The following is a 24,885-nucleotide window of genomic DNA, read 5'->3' as shown; positions in this document are numbered from 1 at the left end:
TCGCCTGGATCCCCGGCAGAGACTCATTGCCTTTGCACCTGGAACCCCCTTGCCCCCATGACTCCTGGTGCATCCGGATCTCCCACTGAGCCGCCCACACCCAGCTTGCTCCACACAAAGAACTCTCACCCCACACCTGGATCCCCCCACCCTAATCCCCTCCACACTTGGATCCTGCTGGGCTGAGCCTACCCACCCAAACCTGGTGCACCTGGTGCAGAGGGGAAGGGCCCCTGGGTGTTTCTGGGGCAGGCCCGGCCCTTGCACTGTGTCAGGGTCAGGTGCAGCCTCCCTGTCGAGTCTCTGTACTGGTGGTGGCTTCAGGGTGATCTCCCACCTCAATGCAGCCAGTGGCCTGTGCGTCCCCACTGCCATACTGGAGCCACGTTTATTTATTGACAAAATTGCAATGCATATTGTGTGCAAAATTTTTATTTTTTTGGCGCAGAATTCCCTCAGGAGTGTATAGGGTATGAAAGGTACTTTAGACAGCAAATTCTCAAAAACAAAACGTATGAAATAACCTCCATCTCTCAATAGTCTTGGCAATATTCACATATATTTATAATTCATAATCTCCAAATTATTAATTTTTGAACTGCCACTTCTAGTCTTTACTTCTGTTTAATGCATAATGTGATGTGGCTTAGCCATTTTGCTAGAGAAAAGAACAAGATATTTCTACATATTTTATCTAGGTATAACACTTACAACCAGTGATGAATTGCCAAAATCTTAACAAAGGGTTCCCTCCTCACCCCACGAGGGGGTCGTTGCCCACCCTCGCCCCCTGGGACTCCTGCCCCATCCAACCCCCTGCGTTCCTTGACACCCCCACCAGGACCCCTGCCCTATCCACCCCCCTCCCCTGTCCCCTGACTGCCCCTAGAACCAGGCAGGAGGGTCTCGTGGGCCACCGTAGTGGGTGCCTACCCCACCCCGCCCCTAAGAGCCAGAGGCACCTGCCGGGGGGGCAAGGTGGGGAGTCCCGGAGGTGCTTACCTGGGGCAGCTCCCAGGAAGCATCCAGCAGGTCCCTCTGGCTCCTAGGGGTGGGGGAGCGTAACTAGGGGGGGAGCAGGGGGAGTGGCCGCTCCCCCACTGATCACATCAAAAGTGGTGCCTTAGGCACTGACTCCCTGGGTGCTCCAGGGCTGGAGCACCCACGGGGAAAATTTGGTGGGTGCAGAGCACCCACTGGCAGCTCCCCACCCCGCGCCCAGCTCCAGATCGCCTCATCTCCACTCCGCCTCCACCCCTGAACGCGCCACCCCACTCTGCTTCTCCACCCCCTCCCCCGGCTTCCCGCAAATCAGCTGTTCAGCGGGAAGCCTGGGAGAGCTGAGAAGCAGGCGGTGGCTTCGTACTCAGGCCGAGGGTGGCGGAGGTGAGCTGGGGCAGGGAGAGATTCCCTTGTGTGCCCCCCTCCACCCCCGGGTTACCTGCTGTGGCGCGGGCGGCCCTCCTCGTGCCCCTCCCCCCGCCCCAGCTCACCTCTGCCTCCCTGGGCCTGAGCGGGAAGCTGCGGCCTGCTTCTCAGCCTGCCCCAGCTTCCCGCGCGAACAGCTGATTCGCGGGAAGCCTGGGGGGGCAGAGAAGCAGAGCGGGGCAGCACGTTCAGGGGAGGAGGCGGAGGCGGAGCAGAGGTGAGCTGGGGCCGGGGGTGGGGCGGAGAGCTGCACCCACCCGCCAAATTTTCCCCTTGGGTGCGCCAGGGCTGGAGCACCCCTGGAGTCAGCGCCTAAGGTGCCACTTTTGACCGGTTAAATTTAGAAGCCCTTTTAGAACCGGTTGTCCCTCGCGGAACAACCGGTTCTAAAAGGGCTTCTAAATTGAACAACCGATTCTAGCGAACCAGCTCCAACTCACCACTGCTTACAATCTATTATGGTTCTCTCATGTGCCAAAGACTTTTTATAATACAAATTCAAATGAAAATGTACACTCTAAAAATATAAAATTTGAATGTATCACAAATGTATACCAATTTTTCTTGGCTGTGGGGGATAAAATAAAATTTGAAAATATGAATTTTGCAATTCCATATCCATAGTTACTTATAACTAGTATTAACTGGCCAAAAATAAATTAGCAAAGGCTAATTCATTTTCACAGCAAAGCACTCTAACTGCTTTTTTGGAGAGTTTTCATGCAGACTAAAACAAGTTACGTTTGGAAAAAACTTCTCACTTGTAAAGTAAATCCACAGCCACCTGGTTCCAGTCCTATGCCAAAGCCCATATAGTTGCTATTGATGAAAGAACTGGCATTGCCTTGAGCATCGACAACAGTGAAGTAAACTGTGTCACTTCCTACTGGTAACAAGTTTCCTTTATTATAGTTGTCACTGACTCTAAAACAGCGAACATAAAAATCATTAGCGTGCAACAAAAATCATTATTTTATGGCCCAATTTAAATTGCATCTTAAGGTGTTGCTCACCTTACTCCTACAAGTAATCCTAGTTGAAGTCAATGGGAATATTCCTATAAGTATGATGAGCAGCATTTGGCCCTGAATTTTTTGGGGTGGGTTTTGTTTATTAAAACAAAGGGCCAGATTCTGGTCTCTACTTGTATAATCTGGATTAACTCCAAAGACAGTAGAGTATAACGAAGATCAGAATCTGCCTGCAAAGGGACATCATGTAAAATTCAACTGATATCATTGAAAGATAAGGCCTAGGAAGGATCCAAAGTCTGGAGTCCTTTTATGACCAGGTAATGCCTAGATCAATAAGTGGTTTCTATTGTATATCATATGTTTGGTTAAGTACAAACATAGTACTGCCAACAAATTTAAGTAAACACTCTTATCTAAAGTACACAAAAGCAGGCTAGCACGCGTTGGTACTTAAAAAAAAAAAATCACATTTAGAAATACCCTGTTCTCTTGAATTTTGAGACCTGTCATAAGAGTCTTTCACGCAGTTCATGCAGGTCATTACTTTAAGAAATATATTTAAAATATCCTTTAAAACCACCCTCAATCCCCTGGCTTTGCTATCAACTAATGGAATTATTTCTCACACATTTCAACTAGAAAGAGGGACATAACAGGGTTATCCCCTCGTCCCTCCTTTTTAATGTCTCACTTGAACCACTGGCAATAGACATATGTCAGCACTCAGCTATTGAAGGTGTAACTATAAAGAGGAAAAAAATACAAAATCAGTTTATATGCTGATGACATTTTTGTACTATTGAAGAATCCATCCTCATCTATCCCATCATTATTGAATCTAAGTTGACATTTTTGGAAAGATCTCTGGTTTTTGCATGAACTGGAATAAATCACAAGCAATGAAAATATCCAAAGACCAGCTCCTTCTCAGTTTCAGCATTTTCCATTTCAAATATACAAGGCAATATGCAAGATGCTAATATCTGTCCTAATCGTCCCAAAATTGTTTTTAGAAATATGAACTATATATAGAAAGAAGTTTCTAAGGATGTAGAGAGGTGGTGTCTCCTCCCACTATACTTTCTAGGGAGAATAGAAATAGCCAAAATTGATATCTGCCCAAGAATGACTTATGTCATTAGTCTATTGCCTTTCAAGGTCTCTCTTTTGCTCTTTCCTCAAATAAATAGGCAAGACCATTAAAAAATCCTGGGCAACTGGAAGTAGGGGGTTCCCAGATTTGTTTCTATATTATCTAGCATTCTAAATGCATCCCGTTGTAAGGTGGTTCCCTTCCAGCAGCTCTCTGCATACACACCAACGTGGTTGGAGATTGACAAAAGCTTAGCTATGCCATTTGATTCCCTCTCTCCTTTTATATACTGTAGGAGGCTACCCACACCGTTAAGTAAAAATACAGTCTTTGCCTCTACATGGGGTATTTTGCAACTTGTTAAGATGATTACAGCATCTGATCTTTCTAATTCTCTTCTCATACCGCTATGAGCTACCCCATGCCTCAGGATCAAGACCAATGGCACATTTAAGACAACTTGGATAGAAAAAGGATTAACAAAAATTAAAGATACAATACAAGATGATAGACTGGCCTCCTTCAATTACATTGTGTCACAAATATCAGATACTTCTGCCTCACAGTTCATTCTTTCAGTGGCTAGGCTCAAGAATTCATGAAAAGATAGGGGACAATTGGTCTGTTTCAACTCTCTCATCTCTAGAACATGTTAAGAAATAGGGAAACAAAAGTCACTTTGTAGGAATTACTTATAGTGCTCTGCATTACCCTCAATCTTGGTGTCAAACAAACATGGGAAAGAAAACTTAGCCTTACCCTCACAACAAAAACCTGGCAGGATCTCTGGCTTCATGTGAGAAATACTTCAAGTTCTTTATCCTTGCAATTCTTCCAGAAAAAGATATTGAACAGCTACGACTAGACTCCCGAACATTTGTTTAAGGCCATGTCTACACGACACAGTTTTGTCGACAAGTCCGCTTTCGTCGACAAAACAGTGGTGGAGTACACACTGAAATGCTCCTCCCACCGATGTAAATCCCCTGCTGTGCCGACATGATAAAACCACCCCAACAAGAGGCGTAGGGCTTATGTCAGTGTAGTTAGGGTGACATAGACACTGTGCAGACACTACATTCCTTACATTGGCTGTTGGCTATCACTCTTGTCAATTTGGAGCTGTGAAATTGACAAGAAAGCTGGCTCCCAGTTCCCTAGGCGGGCCTCTGCTGGGTCATTGCCCCAAGCCGGGCTACTGTCCTGGGGTCCCAACTTCCCCCCCCACACACACCCCAGAGCTCTGCTGCCAACCGGGAGAACGGCAGCCAGCCGGGAGAATGGCAGCCAACTGGACTCCAGGTGTGGATCTCCCCACTGGAGGCGAGAAGCTCCAGGTGTGAGGGCAGCTGGGCTGCTAGTGGGGAGATGCGCAGAGCTGAGAGCCCTGGCTCTCAGTACCCCACAGTGCCCCTCTTCAGTCAGTGGAAGTGCTCCTGGTGAGGACGTGCACCACCAACAGAAGGAGGGTAGTGCAGACATCAGCCACTGCAGTAATTAATGCCATGGCTGTAAGTTGACCTAACATGGGTCAACTTAGGCTACATCTACACTACAATCTAAGGGCTAGTCTACACTGGCCATGTTAAAGCGCGGCCATAGCAGCGCTTTAACGTGGCTGTGTAGTCGCGGCAGAGCACTGGGAAAGCCAGCGCTTTAAAAAAACCACCTCCACGAGGGGCTCCCAGCACTGGGGCACGGTCTACACTGGCACTTTACAGCGCTGAAACTTGCTGCACTCAGGGGGGTGTTTTTTCACACCCCTGAGCGAGAAAGTTGCAGCGCTGTAAATTGCCAGTGTAGACCAGCCCTTAGGCTAGATTTGCAACACACAGTGAATGTTGGCGATGCAAACAGTCACATGCCAATCATTCACACATCCTCTATACCTGTCAAAAAATGCATGTGGCCTGGAACACAATATTCAGTGCTCTCTCAAAAACTTAAAGTGTTATTATCTTTCCTTCCCCAAGCTTGTGTATTTTATGGGTGCTGGATGAGTTGGTATTACATTGCAGTAGCTATTTTAATGGCCAAAAGAGTTATTTTGAGAAAATGTAAATCTGAAATTCCTCCCTCGTACACAGACTGATTTAGTGAGTTCTCTACGACTGCATTAATGGAAAAAATGACTCTGTCTAATAGAAACATTTTTGGGGGGAGGGGGCAAAGGAGGATGTCTGGTCACACATGAAACTATTGCATAATTTTGCAGTTTATTATATATTAGTCCCTGATACTCATAGGTTATGTTCTCGACAACTGGAGAAGCGTATCGGCTGCCACTGAACATGGTGCGAGGAACGCCAGGAGCTGGGAGTCCTGGTGCCAGAGGTGAAGAATACAGATCACACGATCATCACTCCGAGAGCCAGAACCATGCTGGAGGGGACCCTGAAGGATGCCATCCGCTGCCAATATGTGAAAAACCTGAAACAGAAGCCAGATCAGGGCAAAGCATTCGAGGTGACGTGCAAGTGGGACGCCAGCAACCACTTCCTCTCTGGGGGCAGTTTCACCCAATTTGCCAAGTGGAGGTTCATCCACAGGGCCCAGCTCAACTGCGTCCCACTGAATGGAGCCGTCCGCCATGGGAATCGGGACAAGCGATGCAGGAAGTGCAGCTACGCCAACAAGATACTACCCCACGTCCTGTGTAGCTGCAAGCCCCTTTCGAGAGCTTGGCAGCTGCAACACAACACCATCCAAGATTGCCTGGCCAGAGCCATCACACCACCCTTGGGGAAGGTTACCATAAAATCCACCATCCCCAGAACTGACAGCCAACTGCAACCAGACATCGTCATCACCAACGTGGACCGGAAGAAGATCATCATGGTGGATGTCACAGTGCCAGCCGAGAACAGGAACCCGGCCTTCTAGGATGCCCGAGCTTGAAAGATAGAGAAATATGCCCCTCTGGCCGAAACATTGAGAGCTAAGGGTTACCAGGTCCAGACGCACACACTGATCATCGGAGCTTAGGCATATGGGACCCCAGTAATGAGCGAGTGCTGAGAGAATGCGGAATCAGTCAACACTATGCTCGGCTGATGCGGCAACTCATGGTGTTGGATACTATCAGGAGGTCGAGAGACATTGACATAGAACACATCACTGGACATCAGCAATACCAGGAGGCATAGGCACCAACTTTCCGCAGCACCAGTGGCCCCAGCCCCCTGGCCCCAGCCCCGGCCCCACCCCGACTCCCGCCCCCACTCCCACCCCGACTTCCCCACCCCTGTCCCGCCCCCATTCCAACCCCTTCCCCAAAGCCCTGCCCCAACTCCACCCCCTCCCTGCTCCTATTGGACCCCTTCCCCAAATCCCCGCCCCGGCCCCGCCTCTTCCCCGAGCGCGCTGCGTTCCCCCTCCTCCCTCCTCCCTTCCAGCCATGTGAAACAGCTGTTTCGTGGCACAAGCGCTGGGAGCTAGGGTGAAAATGCAGGCACGCAGCATGCTCGGGGAGGGGGTGGAGGCGGAGGCAAGTTGGGGGGGGGCGGGGCAGGGAGCTGCCGGTGGGTGCAGAGCACCCACCAATTTTTCCCCGTGGGTTCTCCAGCCCTGGAGCACACACGGAGTTGGTGCCTATGCCAGGAGGGATGAGCTGGAGTGACGATGAGAAACGCAGTCAGGAAAGTAACAAATATTTTCCTCATGGATTGTATTTTCTAAATGGACAACCAACCTAATTCTCAATTACTGAGGGACAATCTCCAATCATTGGTATATTTTGCTTTCCACAATCAAATCTCTGTAGAACTTTTCATGAGTGATCTACCCAAGTATTCGGGTTCTAATATCTAAACTATATTGTTAAATCTATTCACCTAAATGTGGGTTATTGCTGATTATGTACTCTATGTATCATATGACTTTTAAAAACTAACTTTGTATTTGTGGATAATCTAAGCACTGTAGCCAGATGTTCAGACACTCTTTTCCCAACCTACGTATTATATAATGTTTTTAACTTTAGTTTTAATATATTAGTCCCTGATACTCATAGGTTATGTTCTCACTTATTTATCTCTTTAGTCACTTCAGTAATTGATGCCCTGCATGCCTTCTATCTGGTCAGGGGGTGGGGATTGTTTGTTTTTGTTCTGTTTTTTCCAGGCTTTACAAGTAATGAACACTGCATTTTGTTTTTGTATGGTATTTCCATCTTGTATATGTATTTAAATATGTTTTATTTTGTGTTTATATTTTATATAAAAACAAAAGAAATAAAGTTTAAAAAACCCACCCTAAATGTCTATGCTTAAAAGGGCACTGTAGAGTTTGACCAAAATGAAAACACCTCCAGCCTCCAATGTTTTATTCCTCCCCTCCTGATACTAATAAAACTATCAGCCATACACATAAGTAAAAGAACAGTGTTAAAACTCCAGCTGTTAAGCTGGATGAGCCACCAGCAATGTGCTTAGGGAGCCGGATTTGTTGCAGTGTTGGATCATATTAAAGAAGTTCTATATTAAAACACAAATGAGTTTGATTCCCCATAGTTTAAATTCCAGGGTATTACTAATTAAGAGGTCTCTTGGTTTTTGGTACTGTTTCTCTCCCTCTATGTGTGAAACTTGCAAGCTGCTAATCGTGTTAGTACATTCTAAGACAGAGTCTGTTCTCAAAGCAATTCTTTGTAACAACAGCTATTCACAGAGAGAGAGACTCAAAGCAATATTCTGTAACAATAGAAACAGCACCCAGAGACTCCCCGCCCTTTTGTTGTATTCATCTCGCTTTGTTAACAATTGTGATTAAAATAGAGATAGAGGATGTATGTGGATGGATGCTTGGTGTGGATAGTAATTGAATGATCAGGGAGGTGCCAGCCTAAGAATCCAGTGTCCATCCGCTGAAGAAGGCGTCAAGTGGAAATAATCAGAGGAACCCCCGGAGGGCAGATTGGAATCCACCCAACAGCCTCAAGAATGGGAGAACCAAAGAACAAGATAACATCTGGCAGCACGGAGCCATCAGGAATGTGCCATCTGCTGATTGATTAAGCAACAGCATGATGAAGCAATTCCCATAGACTGGCATAGGAAGAAATTCCTATAAAAATGGACTCTAGAAAGTGAGAACTTTGGGGTCTGATTCTGCAAACCAACTTCCAGGAGCATCAGATGAGCATCTGACAAGGCCCTGCTCCCTCCTCATATCCAGGCCAGCTGGCCAGTGGCTTGGCATGAGCAACTCTAAGGCTGGTAACTATGATAACAACCTTGCAGAACTTGTGTCTGTGTATGAATGAATGTGTGAATAAATATGAGATTGAATGGAATGTTATAACTATAACTAACTGCTTACTATGATTCTTTCTGTATTCACAATAAATGTGGTATTTTGCCTTTTCCCCTTTAATAAGATCCTGCTGGTTTTTATTTTATTGGTATAACAGCAGCGGCTCATGCACTGCATGTCACGTTGTCTATTGTTTAGTCTCCTGCCACCTTCATTCTATACTAGCTGGCATGGGACTAAACAAGAATCAATTTTCTGCCACTCTGTCAGAGCAACAAATTCAGAGCCCAGGAGTCTGTTTTGCAGAGGATTAGGAGTTTGAGTGTTTCAGTCCTTCTTTTGGAGAGCTGGCAGATTTTTCAGTATTGGGGGCAGTGGTGTATTTACATATGCGTCAGATGGGCCAGTGGCCTGGACACCAGCACTTGAGAGACAAAGAGAAGGGTTGCACAGATGATTTTTCATGCATTGTATGTTTCACTATGGCCTCCTGGATGGCTCTCAGATCACAGGGATCAAGATACAAGGCCTTTTCTTAAATAGAGCAGGCCAGGGAAAACATTCTTAGTCTGGGCTCTGAGCAAGAGAGAAGGTCAATCACCATTGGGTGACTTTTACATTAAATTGTTTCAGGGATTCATTTGAGGGCTGTCAAACTTATTTTAAGATATCTGGGCTGCTCTTTACTTTTTACACAATATATAGTGCATATTTTAAATAAAATCATCCACTGCTTGATTGTAATAAACCATTATTGTTCTAATTCAAAGAGAAAACTGCTACTTTTATCAATTCATATGGTGAATCATGTTTGATAGTTTCCTATCACATTTCATTTTATCTTTTAGATACAACCTGGGCTAACGACATAACATTAAACAGTAAACTCTTCGTACTTTACACTGGGCAGTTTACCACAGAGATAGATTAGTGTTAAAATAAAAGGATATTCAGACCACAGCGTTTGCAGAAATAAACTAAAGACTCCAGCTACTCTTACTAATAGAGCCTACTTAATACTATACAATGGACTTTTCTTTTTCACCAAGATCAGAAATGTACTCACACTAATAATCCACAGAAGCAAGCGAAGGAAGAAGCATTACCTTTGCAAATTAATTTTCTCCAAGCATCCTTTAGCATATGTTTTAGAAAGAAGTTATTTTGTAGGTACTGGAACTTTGTCATGGACAGCACAGAACCAGAAAGTAACAGAGAAGCTCAGTTTCAAGGCTTCAATCAGTACATGTAAATAGTCAGCAGTGTTATTGCCCATGTCTGAAAATGGCAACAAAAATGACAAAAGTTTTAGTTTATTTTTAACCTTTCAGTGTTATTTCATACTATAATGACATTGTTTACCCTGCTGTTATTGGATGACATTAATTACTGAATTGATTTCAATGGAGTATTACCAGGGATGGATTTGATCAATTCTTTCCAAGGATACTAGGGAAATATTCATTCATTTTGGACTTAAGAGTTCTTCAGAATTTGGCTCATAGTCTTCAGTGGTATTAGGTGTTTTGAACCTATCTGAACAATTCAGAATTTTGAACTGGTATCAAGCTGTTTATAAAATATCACACTATTTTTGAAGTTATATGAGGGCCTCTCTTCAAAGTTGATAGGGTAATTTGCTAAATTTTCAAATTTGTATTAAATTTTCAAAAACATAAATCTCAGAGAGGCTGTTTCATATTAGCAAATTTCCCAGTCCAGGTCCCACTGAACTCTCTTTACTATATTTTGATATTTAGTAGAGAATTATCCACTGTAGAGTGGAGTAATGTCTAGTAACAATTTTATTTCCCCTTCTGCTTGGCTTTGAGGAAAATTTTCCTCAGAGTTGAAAAAGAACATTAACATGTCTGGAAATCTTCCTTTTGTGTCTGCTTAAATCATCTTCAAAGGAAAATATCACAGACACAGAAAAATTCATTCCATTGGACATAACTCAGACCTTTAATATTAAAATTGTCTAAAATGTGCAGGGCTATCAAAACTGTGATTCCTTATCCATTTGGAGGGATTTCCCAAACATTCACCTCCTGGAATAGCAAGACATGTTGTTATTCCCCCATTTAAAAAAAAAACTTTCTAAAGGTTTCCTGAATATTATCACATATTATATACCAACAGTGACATAATAAAACTGGGTATTTCTAGAGAAACCAGGTAGCATTAAGGTGGTATAGCTTTTCTTTCACTCAACCTTGTATAACAACAAAATGCAAACCCTATAAAACAATACACTATTCTACAGCAATGGCCCAAACCTCTGTCATTACACAAGTGTAAGCAATATTGTTTCCCCCTTTTATTGTTGCCATAAAGGATGTAATACTGGTCCTCTGTCTGGGGGTGGATTTTGCCCATAAACTAACTACAGACATTGGCTTTGTAAAACACTTTGAGAATTCCCATGTATACTCTTTCCTAAATATATGTTGGCGCAGTGGAGTATGTGGGAAAATGGGAGCCTATGTTTCAAATATCATAAATAAAACTTATTACTTTGAGCGCTTCTGCAAACTTGTCCTCATAACATTGAACTTATCCAATTCAGCTTGTTAAATCTAACGATGAAACCATTAAGTTCTATATCTGCTTCAGAAGATTAAATACCTATTTATCTGAAAAGTTTATCAGCATTAACTGAGTAATATATAGAGTTGCCTGTCTTTGAATATTAAATTATACGCGATAACCCTGTGAGTTTATTTTTAAATTAATAACAAATGAGCCTGCCCTGAGTTCTTTGACAACCCCCTCACTTATGTCAGTTGGAGTTTTCCCTGAGTAAGGACTATAGGTTTGGATCTAGACACATCCAGTTATTTCAAAATAGCGTGCGTAAGTTGCTTTGGGTATGTTCCCTTGCTTCTATATTTCGGAATATTACTCAGTGTATAGTGGGTGTGTATCTATGACTAATGATTTTATTAGCAGGTCAGTAAGCATTGACTATCTTTTGACATACTATATAGCTGGGTGTGAAAGCACAGAATTTGCTTACGTTTGTACTCCATGAATAATGCAAGAATCAACTGTTCACATAGTGAGAATAAAAACAATGCACTCCAAAAATGCTGCTCAGCAACCCTGTGACATTGGATTAGTAAGAATATTAAACTATCCAAAATATAATTTCCAAATCCATGTGACATCACACACAGCCAGAGAATACTGCATTTGAAAACATTTAGGGCCCAATCCCAATGTCTGTATTTTTTTATGCACCAACAGCTCCTGTGGCATTTAATGGGAGTCTGGGATATGCAAAGAATGCAAGATCAAAACTAGGAAAACACCACCAATCCCTACCATTAAAAAAACCTTTGTCTTTAGATTTTCAGTGAACGTCGTGCTTTAGGAAGGCTCTGCACTGACAGCTCTGGAGACCTGTACCCACAGAGCTGGTAAAAGCACATGAAGTCATAGCAAGCCCACACTGCACTACCGCTCTGAAAGGACCATCTTCAGAGGTGGGAAAGTAAGTTCGTTTCCATGCCCATTCAATAGTTAGCGTCTCTGCTGAGACTGCCAACATGAGGACCAGTGCTGTATGAGTTGTGATAGTGGTTTTCCAGGAGAGGAATCCCATCCATTAGGAAAAAGAAAAGGAGGACTTGTGGCACCTTAGAGACTAACCAATTTATTTAAGCATAAGCTTTCGTGAGCTTATGCTCAAATAAATTGGTTAGTCTCAAAGGTGCCACAAGTCCTCCTTTTCTTTTTGCGAATACAGACTAACACGGCTGTTACTCTGAAACCATCCATTAGGAACTGTGCTCAGGCCTCCCAGGTGGCTGGAATTTAAGTCAGCAAAGTGCAGAAAGAAAATGAGATGTCTATTTTTAACAGGGAAGATAATTAGCCATTGGAACAGATACCAAGGGATGTGGTAAGACTCCAAATGATGGAGAATTTAAACCAAGACTGGATGTTTTTCTAGGAAATATGCTCCAGTTCAATCACAACTTGATGGGCGAGATGCAGGAGTCCCATCATGAAATTCTGTGTGTTATGCAGGATGTCAGACTAGGTGATCACTCTGGCCATAAAAATCTATGAGTTTCACAGCATATGAGTTTCATGTAAGTCACTGAACAAAGTTCAGGTGACAATTTTCTACAATTGCCTTATTAGTGTCCTCCCTGGACGTGGCTGAACTACCTGCAGCTGCAAAGAACAGGATGTTTTTGTCTACCTTCAGGCTGGGGAGGAAGAGGAATCCGCTTGTGTGACATGGGAGGAGACAGAGTCAGATGGAAGGAGGGTGTGAGAAAGAGCTGTTGAGAAAGTAAGGAGGAGAGAGGGTACCTGGATATGGGCTTCAAATGTTTCTGCAACTCAATTCTGGTCAATATTCAGTCTTATTCCATCTCTTTATGCGTAGCCTCAGAATAGTCCCTTTCCAACCACCCCACAGTTACACATTCCCAAATCCAACCCCTGCTGGAAAAGCAAAGAAGGGGAGGGTCTGATTGTGATCCCTTTGTGTAAAGCTATGGAGAATCTTCAGGCCAGCAGTGGGCATAGGGGAAAGGAAGGGTTTTGATTTTGCCAATCTGGCCACCACACAGAGGAGAAGTTATGGGACAAAGGGAAGAATTCCAAAGATGATCTGGCAAGGAAACCTCAGTTCTGTTCCAGTCTAGGCTGCGTGACAGGAAAATCCAACTCTGAAGTATGAGAGAAGGGGAGGTAGGAGAATATAAAAACAATGAGCAATATATGCTCTTGCAGAAAAAACTATGAGCGGGGGAGGGATAAAAGGCCCAGGTAACCACAAGGCTGAATTTTCTCGTAATGCTCCCTTTTCTGGCCTCAGGGCCCAATTCAGGAAGGTACTTAACCACTTGCCTAATTGTAAGCATGTGAGTAGTCCTATTGATTACAATAGGACTGGCGCTTAAGTTTAGGCACGGGCTTGCTAGCCCTTGCTGAACTAATGCCTCAATATTCAGCATATTTTTGGGGACTCAACTCCTAAGTACTTACTCAGTGAGAAGTCAATGGGAGTTTTCCCAAAGTAAAGACTTCAGGAGGTATACAAATAGTGCCTAGAGTTCACAACCTGAGTGAGAGAGATTCACTGGCAGGCAGAACACTAGTTTGCTTTCTTTTTAGTATGAATGTTTTCAGATGGATCCCTCCTAAGTGGCAAAGTGCAGCTCCTGGTTACCTCAGCTTTGAATATTAAAACAAACTCCTTTGCTCCTGTAAGTCACATAGAAAGTTGCACTAGACAGCAAATCTACTCAGCCACCCCACACTTCCCCCTTCCCTGATAAATACTGCAGCTCAGTGATTTCTTGCTGAATTCCTCGGATGGATACAGAAGCTTGAAGGGCATGGAGCTTTTTCCCCATGCTGAACAGACCATCCAATCTACATTCTATTAAAAATAATTACAATTAAAAGAAATAGTTTCCACTCTTGACTCAAAAAACATTTATTTGTTTTTTAGTCATTCATTAGCTCATCATATTCACATTTACAGTAAGGCAAGCTTGAATCAAACTCATGGATCAAAACACTTCAAACCTCAGTGTTCAAACTTCAGATCTGAATCAAAATTTTGCAGCTTGAGTCCATCTTTAATTTGTAATTAATTCATTAGCTAATTGCTAAGAAACAAACAAACAGGGCTATGTTTTCTATGTTAGACCTGCACGACTGCACACACACATAACCCATAAATAGCTGCTGAGAACATATACCTAGGATATTTGTATGCATATATAGTCAGTTAGGCACCGAGGTGGCCTTATGCACACAAATGGCATATGCATTCACAAGGACAAATACTTGAGTTATTAGTGCATGGTGGATATTCGCGGATATAAATTAGGCATGCAAATACATAAGTATACTTCTTCATGCCTAACTTCGTAAACCAAACTCACAATCTCTGTCGGGTTCAGAACACCAAACTGTCCAGAATACCTTGTAATTTGTGAAAATCGATTTTACCTCATCAGTGACATGGCTTTTTAAATCTTCTAAATCCATTAATCCTCCATTTCTCTGAACAGTTTCTATAATAACTTCTGCAACACAACCTTCGTAGAAGCTTTTCTTGCCAGATTTTGCCAGCTCCTGAAAAAGTTGTAGCTTGTAGCCTGGAAACTACAAAACAAAGAAAAGGAGTACTTGTGGCACCTTAGAGACTAACAAATTTATTTGAGCATAAGCTTTCGTGAACTACAGCTCACTTCATCGGATGCATTCAATGGAAAATACAGTGGGGAGATTTATGTACATAGAGAACATGAAACAATGGGTGTTACCATACACACTGTAACCAGAGTGATCACTTAAGGTGAGCTATTACCAGCAGGAGAGCGGGGTGGGGTTGGTTGGAGGGGGGGAGCCTTTTGTAGTGATAATCAAGGTGGGCCATTTCCAGCAGTTGACAAGAACATCTGAGGAACAGTGGGGATGGGGGTGGGGATAAACATGGGGAAATAGTTTTACTTTGTGTAATGACCCATCCACTCCCAGTCTCTATTCAAGCCTAAGTTAATTGTATCCAGTTTGCAAATTAATTCCAATTCAGCAGTCTCTCGTTGGAGTCTGTTTCTGAAGTTTTTTTGTTGAAGTATTGCCACTTTTAGGTCTGTAATTGAGTGACCAGAGAGATTGAAGTGTTCTCCGACTGGTTTTTGAATGTTATAATTCTTGACGTCTGACATTCTAGTGAGGCAAGTTTGTCTTGGTCAAAGTTAAATTGGCATCTTCTTGTGGATTAAACTATTTAACTCTACTGGTTACATCATTTGGATGATTTAGGTGATCCACATTTGGTAATCCACAATGCTTCCTCTCTATCCACCACATCATTAGTTTTGATTAGTGAAAACATGACGTATTTGCATTGGCAGCACATAATATTACATCACCAATGTACTTTGCATTATTCATATATAGGGAAGGTGGGGCCCAATCCTGCTCCCCCTGAAGTCAGTATCAAAACTCTCACTGACTTCAGCTCAACTGTGACTGAGCCCCAAGTCAGAAAAATACATTTCCATTGAATGGTGAGAATGGAGAGACTAGGCCAGGTAAAGAGAAACTAAGTTTATTAAGATGAAGAAGCCAAGGTATCACAGATACTAGTGCTTCAGCAGGTAGGGCAAGTAGTTTTGACTTATAATTATATGTGCATGTATGTGTAATGCATTTATTCAAAGAAGCAAGGGTGTGACAGATACTAAAGAACTAGCATATAGGTCACACAGCAATAACTTAATGTTAGGAATTGAAGGGAATTCCATAGCTATATAACTCGGCGAAAGACAAGGCAAGGTGCATTATTAAGCTACAATAATGAGATGCTTTAAGGGAATAGCAACAACCATAGCTTGTCATTACTAAGCCAGGATGCTTACTGTGGCTTTAGAATGTTAAATTCTAAAGAGGAAAACTTGCAATATGAAAAAAACACATTTTCAGATTGAAAAAAATGCAGCAGCCATACGGTTACATCTGAGAGAAATAGTCCCAGCTACTTTAAAAGTTTTAATGATAAATCATTACCAAGTTTAAAAACTATTCATTCATTCATTCATTCATTCATATACTGGACTCAAAATTACTAAAAAGAAAAGGAGTACTTGTGGCACCTTAGAGACTAACCAATTTATTTAGTCTCTAAGGTGCCACAAGTACTCCTTTTCTTTTTGCGAATACAGACTAACATGGCTGCTACTCTGAAACCTGTCAAAATTACTAAAGGAAGTCTTTAGGACCCTGGTGTTTCCTGAGTCTGTTCCTGCCTTTCACAGAGTCTCTCCTAGCACAGTTGCCAGAGATAGCAGGGTAAAATAGAGAAGCAAACAAACACTAACATTTTTGCATACTCGTTTAAGATGAAATAATGTTAGGCCTTGACTGAATGGATTTTAGCCAGTTTCTGAATCTGTCACCCTGTTTCCTCACATATGCAGGAGGAATAATTTGCCTGTTTAATGATAGCAAATGTAATCCACACATCTTCTGGGTGTGGTGTTCTGTCCCATCTAGTGGCACCGTGACCACTTAGAGAGACAGATAAAATGAGTCTGTTCTACAGCCTTAGCTAACAGCCAGTTAGCTCATGCACTAAGCTTTTAGCTCATGAGGTAGAGGCTCATGCACTAAACTCCAGAAGCTCCAGGTTCGATCCGACCCGCCGATGACTGGGATCTGTCAGCATTACACAAACACTTCCAGCAACGTCACAGGGATGGCCTTTGTGAGCAAAATCTAAAAGTCTCTAAGCAACACTGTGCATTGTTAGGGCCCAGTCCAGCTACTACTGAAGGCCAAAGGCAAAACTCTCTATACCTGATTCCCCTCTCATTTACACTGGTTTTAAAGCACCCTAACTCCTTCACCTTTGGTGGTGTCACTACTGACTAGCGCCAGGACAACCAGCAGCCTTTCTCCTATGGGTCTGAAGCTCGTTAATATTGAGAGGGTGTGATCAGAGACATCCGTTTTAATGAAAGGGGGAAATATTTGAATTTAAGACTTTTAAATCTTGAATCCAATTAGAAAAATAATTTACCTCTTGCAAAATTCAGAACTGTTTATTCTCGGCTCCATAATGAGAGGCCTAGGCCTGGACCAAGAGAGGGCAGATTCTCAGCTAGTTAAATGGTCACAGTACCGTCATTGCATAGCTATGACCTCTGACATCAGCTGAAGATCTAGCCCCTGGAGTTTATGTGTTTTGGCAGAGATGAAGGAGACACTCAGCTTGCCCTGTACTCCTTTTCAGAGATACAAAGTTTCTCCTTTCCAGAAGCAGTACATAGACCCAAAGTTTCTACAAATAAAAAAAAGAAAAAAAATCTTGTTTAAATATTAAAAGATGCAACTAGAAAAAAAGGGAAAAATCAAAGAAATGAACTGACAAGTGACACAGAGACTAGAGTTTCGTGAAACATTCACTCTCAAATGTGATTTTAGGTGTTTTTTTTTAATTCATGTTTTTGCCACTTACAGAGAAGCCTTCTTTGGTATTTTTCTTATGGCGGACTCTTGTTCTTAGATTCAGGAACATCTGGATTTATTGCCCTCTCTTATCTAGCCTATGGTTCCTATTCCTTCTATAGTCTGACAACAATGACTGATTACATGATGACTAGATGTAACTCAAATGATCAAAACAGACAAATAAACTAATCTCAAAAAGAGAAGGAGTACTTGCGGCACCTTAGAGACTAACAAATTTATTTGAGCATAAGCTTTCGTGAGCTACAGCTCACTTCATCGTGTAGCTCACGAAAGCTTATGCTCAAATAAATTTGTTAGTCTCTAAGGTGCCACAAGTACTCCTTTTCTTTTTGCGAATACAGACTAACACGGCTGCTACTCTGAAACTAATCTCAAATCACCAGGAACTGAAGTCCTAATGGGGTTGTGTCAAGATGGGAATCCTATATTTTTCCGATATAGAAATCTGCAGGATTTGTCCTATAGTTTTACAGACTTTACTTTTTCAAGCTTCCTAGGAGCATCTAAGCTTTAGGCTCATATTAACCACAAGGCTGTCAGAAGACAGGATACTGGGCTAGATAGACCTTTGGTCTGACCCAGTATGGCTGTTCTTATGTTCTCCCAGGTGAGTGCCCTAACGACCAGGCTATGGAATATTCTGGATCAGGGCACCCTCAGCTTCCCCTGTTTGAAGCTGTTCCACTGTGGATAAATCATCAGAGGGTCACTGGGCCAGAGAGAACGAGCACAAGCATGAGAATGACTCTATGGCCTCGTGGTTCAAGCATTCACCCAGGCTGTGGGGGAGACAGCATCCAGTCCACCTGCTCCAATGATTCTTTAATTATTCATCCAAAGTAGAACTGCAGAGTGCATGGTCATAGCAGAAACATGGCATCTAAGGAACTTTTACTGGAAAAATTTATGCACCGAGAGAGTTTAGGTCCCTACAGGGTTCGGCAGGGTTTTGGACATACCAGTGGAGCTTGATTCTGGGGTTTAGATGCCTAATGTGGTAGTCAGGTGCCTAAATCCTGTTGTGAATATAGCCCTTGCTGAACAAGCCAAGTAGAGAAAAGTCTGCGAACAGAAAGGGTAACAGCTGTGGGAGAACTGCAATTTATTGACCTCAGATGTCTGCATTATGTGCCCCTTTACAAGAGGATTACAAACATTGGGAGGGATAGGGAATCTGAGGGCATAATTAATTTCATTTCTGGTTAGTGATTGCTGTAGTTGGTGCTGACAGCACAGTTTACATTTGAGGATTTTTTAAATTTAAATTAATCTGCCGTATTTTTTACTATAGCTTTATTTGATCTATGTCTGGAATTTAAGATGTGGGTATACTGGTTATACCTTTATGAAATTTCTTTTGTTCAGCTTTCAAGAAATATTATTCTTTATTTGTACTGCAGTACAACAGAGGAACCCATTGTGCTAGGCACTTTTACAATCACAGAACAAAAAGCTGGTTTCTGCCTCAAAGATATTACAATCTCACTATAAAACAAGACACAACAGCTGGATAGAGACAGACAGATGGAGGACCACAAGTGAACAATGAGACAATATTGGTCATCATACTAAGCAATGGTCTCAGGATTATAATTTAAAATAGAGTGCATCTACAGAAAGAATGGATGGAGTATACAGAAAAATGACCTCTCCAAATGAGAAATATGTTCAATGAGTTTTTTAACAGGTAGTATGAGATTATTCAGGAGAAGACTCTTCATACAAGACCAATTAGTACAGCTATAATCTTGGCCCCATATAAGTCAATGGCAAGAGTCCCACTGACTTTAATAGGGGTTTCACAAAGCTGTTTTCCACTCACACCAGTGTAACTCAAATGACTTCAAGAGTTGCTAATGGTGGTGTAAACCAGAAATGAGATCAAAATCAGGCCCTATGAATCTTAGCTGCTGCACTCTGGGGTTTCACCACAGCCTCTTTGATGTGACAGTGTTTTAGCACTTCAAAGGCAATGGTGGATCAGCCAGCACATTTTTCCCCAGGAGGTACCTGGTACTGAAGGGATGAAAGGACAAACAGTGTGATGAGGTGTATCATCTCTCTATATAACAAGGGAGTGTTCCCTTAAGTAACAGGTTACAATCTGGTACGAAATTGTTAAATATTAACAGGAGACAACTAATCAACTGAAGTTCAGTGAACTGCTCTCCTTAATCATCCAGACAGATTAAGAACCAAAAGGAAAAAGAATGTTAAGCATTTACAAAAAGTATATCTATTAGACCTGTCCCATAAGAATGTACACGTTTCTGCAGGATATACGACATGGTAATTTTGGGGAGAAAGGTAGAGTTGTGCAAATCATGTACTTTTTAAAAGAATACAATAAACATTTAAAGAGTTACTTGCTTGTATTTTTTGCATCCAGACCTGTGTTTGTTAAGTTTGTCTCCTACTTCTGATCTCCTGGTTACCTGACCCTCCCTGACTCCTGCTCTGACCACTAGGTCAGACCACCCACATCCCAGTTATGACATTAATAAGGAGATGCATGCTAAAATAAGTTTAATTTTACAAACAAAGCAAAACACCTGTTGGTTACTCTGTTGGTTCCAAATGTCCCAGGGACTGTAATCTAAAAACAGATTTCCTTATGCCAAAGGTGTCCTCACTGGGGGAGAGGGATAGCTCAGTGGTTTGAGCATTGGCCTGCTAAACCCAGGGTTGTGAGTTCAGCCCTTGAGGGGGCCTTTTAGGTATCTGGGGCAAAAATTGGGGATTGGTCCTGCTTTGAGCAGGGGGTTGGACAAGATGATCTCCTGAGGTCCCTTCCAACCCTGATATTCTATGATTCTATGAAAGGTGTTGGCCAAAAAGGGATGGCAGAACCCTTGTCCATGATGAGGAGCTTGGCCATGAACCGGCAGTAGCTGTTTCCCATGAAAAAGAGAAGACACAGACATCAAAAGGAAACAGAGCTGGATTAAACAGCAGATTTAACGAAGATAAGATAATGGGTAAAAAAACTTACAATACTGCTAGCAGAATTTGTATTGATATTGTACCTAGAACAATCTCTAGGTGTATTAAACAACATTTTTAAACAAACATTTTCACTGAGCTTCACCTTTTTGCTTCCATATAGGGAAACAGCTTTGTACCAGCTGGCTGTTGTATTCGGCACAGTGATATTATGAGCATGAAATGGAGAAAGAGGCTTTGTCTCATTAAAACTTGCACTTTTAACAGCTCAGTGGTCGATGCCCCCGGAGACCTGCCACTGCAAGGCAAACAGAAGTGCATATGTAACATGACAAAATATCAGGCCGTCAGGTTCAGCTGACAAATGAGTGATAGTATCACTGAAAGCACAGCACAGCAGTAGTTTCAGCGAGTCCAGCAACAGCGTGGAAATGCACTGGAACAATTATAACAAAGTCACATTTTCCACAAAACAGGTCACTATGGCCCACATCCTGCAGTCCTTACTCTGCAAAAACTCCTATGAAATAAAACACATTAGTCGACAACCATATTCAAAAACAAGTTATTTGAATTGCCACCCTGACTTTTCTTCTATTTCATTTCTGTCATAAAGTCAGCAGTCATCCTGTCAGGGACACTTTCTGTGAGGTGTCTTAGCACAACCGACAACTCACTGGGAATGTCCATGGGAGTTGAGAATGCGTGTATCAGAACCTCACAGGATATAGCTCTTTGAAAGTTTGATTTCCCACCTGCATAAAATACTGGGGTCTAGCCGTTTCTGAGATAGTCACTGCTATAAACAGATCAGAACTGAAATGGGGCGAAAGAAGGTAAGATGGAAATCAGAAAAATGTAGATTTAAAGTCTGACATCTTATGAACCACCGGGAATAGAAGTAAATGCTGTATCATGCTAGTCAGCAGGTTTCCAATGAGATACAGCATTTAGTCCCAATCCTACAGTCCTTGTAGAGCCAAAATTCCCCTGGAACTTCATTTCTAGCCTTAGTGACTTGTGGAAAAACTGAACCTTCAAATTGTCACTGGTCCCTTCAATTAGTAATGTTTCTGGGCCCTGTTCCAGTATTCAGTATGGCAAGTCCAGGATCCCAGACCAATGTAATTTTCTCCTTCTACCCTTGTGTTTTAATTTTTCATCACACTTTATCTCATATTTATTTCGAAGAAATTATCTTTATTTTGCTATCACTTTTATATCGTTGATATAGTTTGTGCAAATTATTGCGATGAATAATGGAAAATGTTTTCCAAGGGAAAGGATTCTCTAATGGTATTTCCAGCAGAGAGCCCAAGGACCCTTAGTACAATTGGATATAACTCAGAGTTACATCATTAAAATAGTTTCCTGATACTTTGTAGACAGGTGAAAAAAATCAGTGTTATCTGCATTAGAGTATTCATTGCTCTCCCCCATGACCATAACAAACAAGAATGTAAGGGCACCTGGAAGTGATATTCTTTCCACAGTAATGCTCTCTGGTAGGCTATAAAGCCAACTGCCTGTCTCCTTTATAGCTTCTTGATTACACGTACAATAAAAGTCCACTGTGGAAAAACAGTTATTTCTTTGCCGTTATGAATAATGCATTTGAATAGAATTCAACTATAGGAAAATTAAACAAACAACTGAAAAGGAAATGAGGTGCAAATCTGGACTCTGACCTCTCCCTAACAAATGTCTCTCCAGTGAAACTGGTGCTGGAGACTGGCTAGCCATCTGGAAGTTCGACTGTAATTCAAAAAAGGCATTAAACAACTCAGCCTGAGGGCACTCATGTAAAAATGAACAAAGAGGACATGACAATGATGTTATGTATGTTTTCAAGCCTCGTGTAAACAGAGCCTAACTCTGTACACCTTCTTTTGGTGAAATTCCTATTGAAATCAGTCTAAATTCTGCTCTGTTACACTTATACAATCCCAGGAAAGCCTCGTGGTTTGAACTGGAGCTTTGCCTGAATAAGGGGCTGAAAGATCAGATTCACGGTGACCCTCCCATCTGAACTAACTCACCCAAAATAGCCGTCTAGAGTTTGATCCTGTGTGGCAGCTGAGCACTAGAAGCTCAGACTTCCACGGAAGAGTCTAAGGCTCAATCCTGCTGCCATTCAAGTCAATGGGAGTTTTGCTACTAATTTCAAAGGCAGCAAGATTGGAGGCCATGTCCACGCTACAGCTACTACAGTCGCACAACTATGGGGCTGCAGCTATGCCACTGTAGCATAGACGCTTCCTACATTGACGAAAGCGGTTTTTTTATCGATGTCATTAATCCATCTGTCCGAGAGGCGGCAGCTCAATCGTTGGAAGAATTTCTTCCTTTGACCTGGCTGAGTCTTCACTGGGGATTAGCTTGACCACACTATGGCACTCAGGGAGTGACATTTTTCACGGCCCTGAGCAACGTAGCTTGGTTGATCTAATTTTTAAATGTCAACTGGCCCTTACTCTGAACTCAATGGGAGCTCTCTCTGGAGTCATCCAGTCCCCAACAGATGAATAAATTTTGTTGTTATACAAGGAGGATTTTCCCAACCTCAAACAAAAGCATTTCTGAAAGCCACAACCACTCCAATCTGGCTAACAAATAACACTTCCCTTTTTTGTATCAGCCTCCTGTGACTTTTAGTAATGAGTAAAAGTCTTTAGTTATTACAAGGAAATCCAAAAGACCTTCCCTTCTGCTCTGGATTGTGCTTTTATAAAATGAACCCTAGAGGTGTAATTCTGCAAGCCTTCTGCACATGGAATCCCTTTTTAAGCCCATGGGAGCTTTCCCCACACAGAGGGCTTACGGGAGCAAAGACTAAATCAGAAGGTAATTAATGTTATTACTTTTATTTTTAATTTGCAATAAAGTCAGGCCAGTGACAAGTGAAAATTTGCAGAGACTCCATCACTAAAACATTTTTTTCTAATCTGGTATGATGTTCTGTAACCAGAGACCTAATCTTCCCTCAAAAATCAGCATTTGGATCAGCAAAACCCACAGCTTATGAGCCCCAGATTCAAGAGTAATAAACTGGCCTCAATTCAGCAGGGTGGTCTGGAAATAATTCTGTGCCTGACAGTAACATTTCACCCACATGCTTCTTCCCAGAACAATTACAAATCTCTTGCTGATACTGCCCTTTTCATCCCTGGTCTTCAACCCACAGACACTCACTTTTCTTTCACACATCTGAACTAATTCCATGGAAGGGAATCTAAAGCAGGAAGGAAGGTGCAAGAAGAAATATCAGAAAGTAACAGAGAGATTCTGGGCCAGATTTGCTCTCATTTATAACAGTGCAAAACCCAAATAACTTCCTTTAAAACAGGAGTTACTCCATATTTATACTTGTCTTAAAATCTGCATCTAGATATGGATTAAATAGACCACGAACTCATCAGAGCATTTTTCCTCATCAGAGCATTTTTCCTCTCAACTGCATTTGACTCCAGCACAGGATCGTTACTCTCTGTCCTAATCTTCGGAACTTACCATCCATTGAGACCTTGCACCTGCTTTGTGTTTGCATCATAATAGAGACAGAAGCAGCCCCACCTACGCCAGTACCGCACAGTTCAGTGACATTTAAGGCAGCAGCTATAGCCATGGCAGCATCTACAGCATTGCCACCATTCTTTAAAGTATCTGCAAGAAAGAAGCCTGTTAAAATCTGATAGCAGTCTCAGAATTTCCTTCATAGTGCAGAGGAAAATCACAGCCACACTTAAAATAAAGAGTCTAGTAAACACCGGTTTAGCAATCATAGAACCAGAGGATTAGCTAGGAGTATCTTTATCTGCAAAGGAGAATCCCCTAACTCAGGGGTTTTCAAACTTCCTTGCACGGCGACCCCCTTCTGACAACAAAAATTACTACATGACCCCAGGAGGGGGGACTGAAGCCTGAGCCTGCCTGAGCCCTGCCGTCCTGGGTGCAGGGGCCAAAGCCGAAGCCCAAGGGCTTCAGCATCAGGCAAGGGGCCTGTTACCTGAACCTGTCACCCAGGGCTGAAACCCTTGGGCTTCTGCTTTGGCCCCGGGCCCCAGCAAGTCTAAGCCAGCCCTGGTGACCCCATTAAAACAGGGTTGCAACCTATTTTGGGGTCCCACGCCACAGTTTGATAACCGCTGCCTTTACTGTTCAACAATAAAAATTCTGAAAACT

At 42.5% G+C, this 24,885-nt stretch overlaps 1 pseudogene; it reads right to left on the bottom strand.

Moving 5' to 3' along the window:
• The window catches only part of LOC125642770 (glutathione hydrolase-like YwrD proenzyme), a 35,179-nt pseudogene that overhangs the window by 7,324 nt on the left and 2,970 nt on the right, over positions 1 to 24,885 (bottom strand).

The sequence above is a fragment of the Caretta caretta genome, chromosome 9 (assembly GCF_965140235.1).
Source record: "Caretta caretta isolate rCarCar2 chromosome 9, rCarCar1.hap1, whole genome shotgun sequence".
NCBI lineage: Eukaryota > Metazoa > Chordata > Testudines > Cheloniidae > Caretta > Caretta caretta.
This window is presented reverse-complemented; position numbering and strand designations above follow the sequence as displayed.